Source organism: Hipposideros armiger, unplaced genomic scaffold (genome assembly GCF_001890085.2).
Source record: "Hipposideros armiger isolate ML-2016 unplaced genomic scaffold, ASM189008v1 scaffold_516, whole genome shotgun sequence".
NCBI classification, from domain to species: domain Eukaryota; kingdom Metazoa; phylum Chordata; class Mammalia; order Chiroptera; family Hipposideridae; genus Hipposideros; species Hipposideros armiger.
In genome coordinates this window covers 376,053-387,098 of record NW_017731866.1, presented here as the reverse complement: position 1 = coordinate 387,098, position 11,046 = coordinate 376,053, and positions in this window count along the sequence as shown.

The window sequence follows — 11,046 nt, the reverse complement described above, 5'->3', positions numbered from 1 at the left end:
CCATGTTCACTCAAATTGTGTTATCATGTCTGTTAAAACTTGGTCTGGCAAACACCGAAAAGACACAAGAATGGGATAGCCTTAATTTCTCTTACTGCTCTATATTTAGAACAACTCTTTAAGAGGTGTCAGGCCAAATATTTACTAATTTGTGTCATGCAACAGCTTTGAACTCTATCAAAGGATCGTAGCCCTAAACCATCTAGGATGCTGCAAGAGCCATTTTTTTATCATGACCGCCTCCTCCTCCTGCTGAGTTCCCCTTTCGGCACTTGCTGTCCTGTCTGGTCAGCTTTATGTGTTAGCGTTAGTACTATAAGAGGCACGTTTCCTTCAAGCCCTTCTTACTACAGTGAAACTATACAAGTATGGCCATTAGGTAGATAATAAAGCCCCATGAATGGCCCCGAGGTCCAAAGATACTGGAGAGTAGGGGTTGCAAACCTGTGGCCTGTGTTTTTGTTTTGTTAACATGGGCAATGTTTTAAAAAAAGTATCTACCAGAGGGTAAGTGGGGGGCTGGTAGAATAGGGTAAATATATGGCGATGTAAGAACTGACTCTGGGTGATGAGCACACAAATGTGATATATAGATGATGTATTACAGAATTGTACACCTGAAACCGATGTAATTTTACTAACCATTGTCACCCCAATAAATTTAACTTAAAAATTATCTCCCAACATTTAAATATTAGAATATTTCTCATGAAAAGCTGAATTTTCTACTTGTCTTGAAATTAGAATCCAGACATTAGACTCTCTCTCCACATTCTGGACCTGAATTCCTGCAACAGATAATTAAAACATTGCTTCTTGATACCCTGTGATGAGAAACACATTTGAAAATTTAGGCCTTGAAATTGTATAGCAGGGTCCAGTGACAAGGTGAGTCACACAGATAACCCAAGGTTTGCTTAACTAACTTTACAAAGGTCATCCTGAAAGTAAAAGGTAAATTTAAAGTTATCATGCAGGACTCATGGACTCCCAAAAATGCATTACAATCTTCTCTGCTCATTGGAGAAACACACACTACTGTTGTCCTTACCTGAGTCACCTGGCCAACTCCTCCAAATCCTTCAGGACCTTGTCAATCATTATCTCCTATGCTGAAACTTCGCCACCTTCCTCAGACTAATTCCCTGTTATATTTAATTCTATTATATTTAATACTAGTTAGCCTTTTTCTGATTATGGAGTCTTCATTCATGGATCTCTACAATTGGACTATGAGCAATGTGAGGGGGAAAGATTATAATTTATAGTGTATTCCTAGCCTCTGAGCCATTATAGCTGAACAGTGCTTATTTATAGCATATCCTCCTTCAGGTCTCAAATTAAACATCATTTCTCTAAAGAAACCTTTCATGGCTCAACTAGCCTTACCAGAACCCCTGTTGTCTCTCAAAAGATGGCAAACTGCTCATATTCAGCACCCATCACAACGGTAGTTGTTCAAAGGGAATTATTTGTCATTGCCTCCCTGGCAGATTCAAGAAGGCCTTTATCTTCCTGTTCCCCTGTGCATTTGCCCCTCTGTCTAGTACAGGTGCCCAGAAACTCCTCTCAGGTGGTTGGACAGCTCATTCAAAACTGTGGGGTCACGAGTTTCCAGCATAACAGCTCTGCAGCTGCCCATGTGCTCTAATTCACTATCACCTATCTGTGTCTGTCAGTTCCATGAGGAGGGCCCAGGCCTCCTTCTGCTTGCCATTGTGGTGCAGTCCAGTGCTTAGTTCAGTGCCCCGTGGATGGGGCACCACCTGTGCCCCACTCCATGCCCTCTCAGCCTACCTCCTACTCAAGCCACTACCTCTGCCCCAGGTCTGTGCAAACTTCCACCACTCTGTGCAGGTGTAATCTGTCAGTACCTCACCTGGGCCCAGGCCACATAATTCTCTCTTCCTGCTCTGGTGCTCCTCTGGCCCACGGTGTAGGAACCTGGGAGAAACCCCTGACCCACAAGCATGCACAAGCCAGAGTGCAGAGTGTTAATGCCTGTGGTGCCGCTCTTGGTCAGTGTGGACAATTATGAGATCCACTTCAGAAAGCTTCTCAGGAGGTCCAGGGGGTGGGGCCCAGTAGCCCACAGTGCTGGCCAGGTCCTTAACGCGCCCTTGTGCTGCTCTTCCCGCTTTCCTTGTTGTCTCCTGGCCTCTCACTACTGTCCCTGAGGTCGACTCTGAAATAAACTACCTGTCTCAGGCTCTGCTTTCATGGAAATCCAAACTAAAAAAATGATGCAGCAATTTTTTTGTTGATGAGTGAATGAACAAATGAACAATTAAAACTATAACCATTTTGGATATGGGGGCATAATTAGGTCACCAAGACTATCATAAATGAAATGATTATATTCGGTATAGCGCCTAAGAACCAAATTACCCCCAATAAATAAAAGATTTTATCCCAAAGAACATCTTTAAAAGAATTCACTTATTAAAAAGCAGGATGAGTGTGGTGGTTGTCAGGGCTGGGGCAGGAGGTATAGGGAGGTACTCTTTAACAAGAACAGAGTTTCAGTGTGGGAAAATAAAAAGCTCTGGAGATGGACGGTGGTGATGGTTGCACACAATGTGAATGTGCTTAATGCCACTGAACTGTACCTTTAAAAATGCTTAAAATTATAAACTTTATATTATGAATATTTGAACAACAATAAAAAATAAATATAATATAATATAATGATTAAAAAAACACAATGGACATGAACAGATACTGATAAGAAATAAATACAAATATTAAATAATACCTGTGATATGAGGGTGGGATTTTGGAATATATACTTTTTAGCCTCCAAACTTTCTCTACCTTTGTTGTACTACATCCCTAACCTAATAGTTGTGATTACAATACTATTGTTCTTGAAATGGACTCAAAACATTAAAATACATATTTTAACTAACATTAAATTCTGAGTACAAAAGGAGATATTAACTAGACTGCCTGTATTTAATAATGATAACTTAATGAGGATATTGGAGAACTTTGTTTCATTCTATTCACTTTCTTGTTAATTAGGACTTAATTTTGACAGGAGATAGAATCTAGACCATAACCATTGTATGGCTTGTTTTTTTAATAAAGGATATACTTATATATTATACTCTGATATAAAATGGGAACATTAAAAGGAAGTAGCGCTTTTGCCTTTTATAAAAGTAAGGCTAATCTCCATTGATTACCTCCTTAACCTCCTTATCACCTCCTGTTTTAATGATTATTATGTACTTTGTTATCATTGATTCAATGTTAACATTGCTGTTCCTTTCATAAGGTGACCACACTTTCCTCCTCCATTATTGTGGATTTAACTAAGACTATTTATCCTTGAAAAGTTGCCAAAATTTATGAATCACTCCCCATGCATCCTACTACTACTAGTAGACAGAATTCTGGGATTCCAACCCAATTTCATCACAGCCACAATTTCTGTGTTCTTGGGCAAGTTGCTTTACTTTATGACTGACTTTTTGGGAGTAGTATAAGACAGAGTATTAAAGTTAGAAATCCCTAAGAATTGCCAAACTCATTTTTCAAGGTTATGTGGTAGAACAATTGTGCCATGGGATAGTCCCATGAAAATAGGCCTTGTGGTCACATGTACATGAAAAAAAGACTATATATGTATCCTCCTCTTAGAAATCAGTCATGAACAATAGCATTTTAAAGGCTCTTCACTAAAACAAAACAACAAAAAACAAGCAGTAGTTTATCTTTGCTGATACACGTGTATATAACTGACTACTGTTTTGTTTTGTTTTTTAATGTAACGCCAATTTTAACATCCCTTGAAACAAAGGTAACACAGAATATACTTGGGGAAACATTGAATTTTACATAAATAAAAGTGGCTAGTTCTAGGGGGAATACAAAAAGCAAGAAGACTTTCTTGGTGCTGAAGAGAACTCCCTGTCACTGCAAAACCAGGCTTGCTGAGGATGTTGTAACCTTCTCACAAAAGCAGTCACTTCTATAGAGCTGCTTCTCATTTCAAAATGGTATGACAATGAGGACATGGACCCTGATAGGAAGCTCTTCATGGCAAACTCAGTTGCCTCCAATGCCTAAGCAGAAAGGATCAAAACCATCGAGGGGTCGGTGCGGGGCAAACCATATGTGGGCCATCCATGGAAACTGAACAGCGGGGCACACACGCCCTTATCTAAAGGGTGCAGTCACCACTCAGCTTCAGCCGCTGTTCCCGTGTAAATACACAAGCCCACTATTGCTCGATGGTATGATCATGAAAAGTGAAAAACACACATGTCTATGAAAACGCCCTTATTTTAAAATATGAGCTCAGTAAAATAAAAAATAAAAACACTGTAAAGGCCAAACAGAATACGTAGATAAGTCAAATTCGGCCCACAGGACAAGAGTATTGAGTCCTCTGGTGTTCAGAAATGAGTGTACCTACCCTAAATGGTCTAAGACTGAGAGAGTTTTAGGATTCCTGTGCCTCCTTTTCATCAGTTTGTGTCCATCCTGATTAATCGGTCACCTCTTGCTATGTGCCTGTCTTCTTGACTGCTTGGGACCCAGCTTGATTGGAATATGTGAGAAAAAAGTAAAAATGCATTGAATGGCGACATGCAGAGACCACTTATGTAAAAAGAGCATGGAGTTCTGAATAAGGAACATATCATATCTGGGTTTTGCTCATCATATGATTTCCAGCTGTTTTCCACACAGAAAGGAGTCACCGTGTCACCTGAGAGAACTCAGAAATAGCCATCAAGCTTTCAGAACATAATTTTAGTAAGTTCATCTGTTCAGAAAGAGCTCGTGCTACTTAAAGCTATTGTAATACAACATATAATCGATCACAGCTTGCATAAACACAAGCCACTACGATTTCAGGATTTTATGATTTTCAGACTTTCTCTAAAAAAAATAAAGTAAAACGGGCTGAAATAAAAAAAAAATGATTGCTAAAACTTTCAAAAAAGCATCACACCTTCCATTTCGGCTTCTATAAATCTTCCATAATGATAATAGTTCTTGGTTGTGAGGCAAAGGAGAAATATTTTAATATAGCTGAAGCTCAGTCAAATAGCTGGGTGGGTGAAAAGGGAGAGTGTAGCCGGCAACATAGAAGGGGACCATCCCTTATCTAGGGCAAAGGAGGCAAGCAAATTTTTAGTTTTTAATTAACTTTTCAAGGTGATTTGATTATGCACCTAATGAGAAAGATGAAAAGCTGATCTTTAGGGTCTTGTTTCAATCTTGTTTCATTCCAGAATTAAGTATGTCATTAATGCAAGCAGACGGGTCATTCCTAGAGTGAGAACCTTTCTTGAGCACTGCCTGTGTACCAGGCACCATACTGGGTAGAGACATTTTTTTTTTAATTGTCACTATAAGGACTTTGTCCCTCCCGGATGTCACAGACCAGGGAGGAGAAAACCACATTCTCAGGTGGTAAGTGCCACAAGAGACAGCTGTACCCAAGGCATTACAGGGACTTGGAGAAGGCACCTCACACCGTCTGGGAGGTGGGTAGGAGGGAGGCAGGCAGGCAGGTTAGGGAAGGCATCTGTGAGGAGCAGTATCTGATGGAGAAGATACAGCATTCAAAACTTGTCAATAAAGGAAGTCATATTATTTCAACTCAGTATGGCCACGTGAGCTGGTCTCAAACTTCTATTAAGCCAAGCTCTTTGCCAGGAAAGCAAGTTCTTGGAATTACAGCCTTCTCCATTTTTGAAGGGTTGACTCTTCAGTAGTGCCACAGCAAATGAGAGGTAGTCCTCGCTTTCCTATGTGAATTGTTTTTAGTTGATACCTAGCAGCAACCCTCTGTGACTATACGCTTACAGTCACTGGAGAACCATGTGGTTTGAAAACTTCATCAAACTTTTAGAAGTGCTTGAAATGAATGTGTTTTCTCCTATACAAGTGCATCTTATCCAAAATACTATTGTCACCTTTAAAATGTCACAACAGAGCATGTGGCTCGCAAGTGTCCTATTACGTCAAAAACCTCTTAACTATATTGAGCACAGCCCAAGCACAGCTGACATTTCCAGGTGCCATTGGGATAGTCTGTATGAACTCACTGAACTCACTGCAGTTTCCACAAAGGTTTCTACTTCAGTGATTGACCTCATTGTTTCGATTACAAAAGTAAGAGTTTGGTGGGGGCTTTGAACACATTTGTGCTGTTGGGCTGAACTGATCTTAGCCAATGCTTCCTGCTTAAAATCTCTGTGTTTGAATAATAAAACACATTCCTTTGTTTCACCTTGAAAAGATGATGCTTCAAGCCTATTATCTGAAAATTCTGGGCATACTGACTCTCCCATGGGATTAGCACTGCCCATCCCATGTTTTGTGGTGTCCCTAACAGCTCCTCTCGCAGGCAAAGATCACTGCTCTCACAGTAAAGATGGAAACAACATTTGTTGTTCCCTGTGATCGATCCCTGGGCCAGTCTTTTCTTCTTAGTGAAGGCAAACAGATTAATACTGGTGTGACCCAGGTGTCACCTGAGGTCTCCAGGCCTTTTTGATATTTAAATAAAATTGGCTTGACCTTTCTAAGTCACAGTCATTGAGAAGTTCCCAGCCCTCACCAGGATTACAGGGACTTGCCCAGGGCCTTAGGTTCATGTCTGTCACCTCTGACTCTGTTACTGCTCTGTTGAACTCTCCCTCACAGCACATCTCCATAATTCTCCTGCCTAACTTTCCACTCTGTGCCAACCTGGGTGACTCTTCATAGATTCCCACTTAAAACACCTACTTCGGGCACTTATGTATGCAGACTTGACTGAACCTTTTGTGCCACGGAGAGTATTGCAATGCAGAAATGCAAACAGCTGGAAATGGATCACCAGGCATCTTCGTTGTTACAGGTTCTTCAATCACTTTGCCTTCAGAAATTCCTCACTGGCTCCTCCTTTTCCACAGACCACAGCTTCACCTCGTGTAGCTCAGCCCCCTGTCTCCTTCAAGAGCCCCACCATCTCTGTGCTTCCTTGTTTTCCAGGCTGCCTAACCTTGGCTTCTCTCCCTCGGTTCCCCTCATTTTATTATGCAGAGAAGCAGAGCTCCTGAGCTAGTCAACTGAGTAACTAAAGAGGAAAAGTTCACAGAATCATTGCTAGATGGCCAAAGGAATAGTCCAGAAAAAGGAGAGGAGCGAATGAAATGTACCTATAATTTTCAGTTGATTAGCATGAAGCCCATTCCGCGCCTGGAGAATCCATACCACAAAGTGAAAAAAAGCTTTTGAGACCAAAGAGGCACAGTCGTGCTGAGAATACTTTTATGAAATTTCCTTGCATGAAAAACAAAAGCTCCATTTACCATTCATTTAGCAATTTTCTAAGTTAAGTAATCAATTAATTAACCAACGGTTGAGCACTACCATGTGCCAAACACTGTCTTGTTGATTGGGACTACGGCTGTGAACAAATCAGTCACTGTTTTCATGTGAGTGAAGTGGTTAAGAGCAGACTCACCTGACAACATGGGTCCCCATTTTGGCTCCATCCCTTACCAACACGTGCCCTGGGAGAAATTACAACAGCTTCACTTATCTGTAAATCAGGAATCTTATCTGATAAAGATGTTAGGAGGATTATATTAGTTTATATGTGAAAAGCACATAGAAGGGTACTTTGTTAGATACCTATTGCTGCATAATGTAACAGCTTAAAACAACATACATTTATCCTTTCAGTTTCTATGGGTCAGAGATCCAGGCAGAGCTTAACCAGGTCCGCTGCTTTGGGTCTTTGATGAGGCTGCAATCAAGATGCCGACCAGGGCTGAGGTCTCATCTGAAGGCTCAACTGGGGAAGCATCTACTTGTAAGTTCATGCAGTAGTTGTTGGCAAGATTCATATCTTTGGGAGATGTTGAACTAAGGGCTTTATTTCCTAGCTTGCTGTTTCTTGCCTGCGCATCTCCAGCATGGCCTTGGGCTTCCTCAAAGCCAGCAATGGAGAAATTCTGCTATTAAGATGGAAGTAACAATATTTTGTAATCTAATCATAGAAATCACATCCCCTCAACTTTTTGTTTGAGGCACTAGAAGGAGACTGGTTTTGCTAGAGCATGAAAAGTTCACAAAGGTAGACAGAAATCAGATGGCTAAAAGACACTGTAAGCCAGAGAGGGATTTGGGACTTTATCCTGAGGAAATGGAAATCTGTTAAATTTTCTATAGGGGAGTTACATGGTCAGATTTGAAAATAACACTTTTGTTACACTGTGTGGAAGATGGATTGGACAGAAGCAAGTGGACACAGGAAAGTCATGTAGGGGAATTTCACAATGGTCCAGGTGAGAGGGGATGATGGCTTGAGCCAGAATGATAGCAGTGGAAGAGAAATTACAAATATGCAATAACAGTACACAATGATTAATCCGACGTGGAAATGGGAGTGCAGGATGGTGTGAAAGAGGTAAATGATGGTCCAGATTTACCCTTTAAGGAACTGAGTGAGTGGTGGCTTGTTTACTAACAAAGGGAATATTCTAGGAAGAACATATTTTGGGGGGAAGGATGACTTTAGTCTTGGAAATAATGAGCTTAAGGAGCCTGTGAGATACTTAAGAGTATGAACTCATCTACCAGATGCAGTTTTCAGGATAGAAAAGAGTCTAGGAGAGCTCTGAAGCACTTTAATCTTCAAGAGTTGGATAAAAGACCTTCCACTAGGAAAGGAGAATGAGAAGAAACCACCAGAGCATTTGGAGAAAAACCAAAACCAATGGGGAAAAAAGCATTTTTAGTAGAAATGATTATTCAACTGTGTGGAATACTTCTGAAAGGTCAAGTCCTGGAAAGTGACCAAAAAAACATAGTGACTCAGGATTATTTATGACCTTGGCAAAAACACTTTGGTAAAAGGACAAACAAGGAAGCCTGGTTAGATTGAATTGAGGGGAAAATGGGAAGCAACAGGACAGAGGCAGCTGATACATACAATACATCTGAGAAGTTTGCCTGTGAAAAAGTGGAGAGAAATATGCATTAACTGGAGGGGAACATCGACTAAATTGAAAGCTTTGTTTGTTGTATCTGTTTGTTTGTTTTTAAATAGGAGAGTTTGGGTACCAATAAATAGTGGTGAAAATTGTCTGACAGATATGGAGGGATGGGTACAAGAGAGTGGGAAGACCTGATAGAGCAGGGTTTCTGAACAGTTGTCTGTTTCTGGAATCCAAAGCACTAGAGGGGCTGGGTTTAGAAGGAGGGCTGTTCCAGTTTAACAAAGCAAAGGAGGAAAGTCAGGGGACTTCTTCCAGGTAGATTGGAAGATTTGGTATTGGAACATTGAGTGCCTTCTGATGGAATGGCTTCTATTGCCTTTTTAACAAACCTTTGCCCTTCAGCTGTTTAGTAACCAAGCACTCTAAATCCTTGCTACTCTAAGTGTGGTCCTTGCACCAGTAACATCAGCATAACCTGTGTGTTTGTTAGAAAAGCAGAATTTTGGGCCCCATTCCAGACTTAGCTCATCAGAATCGATATTTAGCAAGGTCCCCAGGAAATTCCTGTGTACATTAAAGTTTGAGAAGCAGCATTCTAATTGGTAGGAATGATTGTTCAACTGTGATTGTTCACTCCTACTTCCTATTTGGCAGTACAAAGCGAGAACCGGATAAATTATCAGAGCTACAATCTACAGCAGATAAGTACACTTTGGAGACATGGATTATTGTCATTAACTGTTCTTTCAGCTACAGAGAGACACTTGTTTTTGTTAGAGAATTCCTATGAATTTCTGTAAGAGACAACTAAAATAAGTAAAAAGGAAAATATCACAATACTTCCCATCTTTGTATTTTACTGTGTTGTCAGTATTTTTTTTTATTCAACAAGTATTATTGAAAACCTACCATATGCTAGACATTGTCTTGATTCGGAGGTTACAGTAATTAACAAGATGAAGTCACTATCCTCAATGACCTCATTTCCTTCCTTATTCAGCTCAGTTTTATGGTCCGCCATTACAATATTTCTTTGTATACACCCTCAACTTTCTTGCCTTCTAATTTCATTTTATTCATCTTATTCAATATTCATTTCTTTCTTCCTTCCTTCCTTCCTTCCTTCCTTCATTCACTTATTCAGTTAGTACACAATTATTTATCATCTACTATGTGCCAGGCACTGTTTTAGGCACTTGGGATTCATCTGTTATCAAAATAAAGACCCCTGCCCTCATGGAGCTTACATTTGAGATGATCTGTGGCAGAGGAAGCAGAGGGTTGGTGAAGGAGAGATGGGCACTAACAATGAAAACAAATAAATTGTCCACCTTGCAAAACCCCTTCTCCAGTTAAACCCAACTCTCTGGTTTCTCTGCAGCTGAATTTGGCTTAGGGATAACATACCAGCACACTGACAGGTCTCAGACCAACAGTCATGGCCATTATCCTCAAGGGGGCCTCCTATTCTGCCTGGCCACCCCAGCCATGTCCTCCTTCACTCTCCCAGATAATTTGATACCTTCTCCGCTTTCCTCAAACCACTAATACCACCTACTCTACCCCGGTATTTGCTGACAACTTATCTAATATTTTCAATCTCTTTATAAAACTCTAAATTCTGTTGAAGTTATACACACCAAATGCTAGAATAGTCTTTCTAAATGCCAATCTTATCATGGCACCTTTTTTAAAAAAAAATAAACTTTAATAAATAGGTCTCCATTGCTTTGAGGATAAAATCAAATTTCAAATTTCTTAATATACATTATAATCTACTGACCAGGCTCCTTTTCCATTCATGTTCTATGCCCCCTATATTTTCAGCATGTCAACCATACCAGCAGTTTAATGATTGCATATCATAGCTACTCTGCAAATGATTTTTATTGAAGTACTTCTTAGATTTTTCCATTTTTGTCACTTATTCCTCCACTTATGTTCATACCACTGCCTCAAATAATATTCTATTGAAAGGAGTAGCTCAGTGTTGTTCTAATAGAACTGAAATTAATCATCTTGAAACCTTGAAGACAACAGTATTGATTCCAACACCTACTGCTTGAAGGTTCTTTCCATCATCATACCATCATTA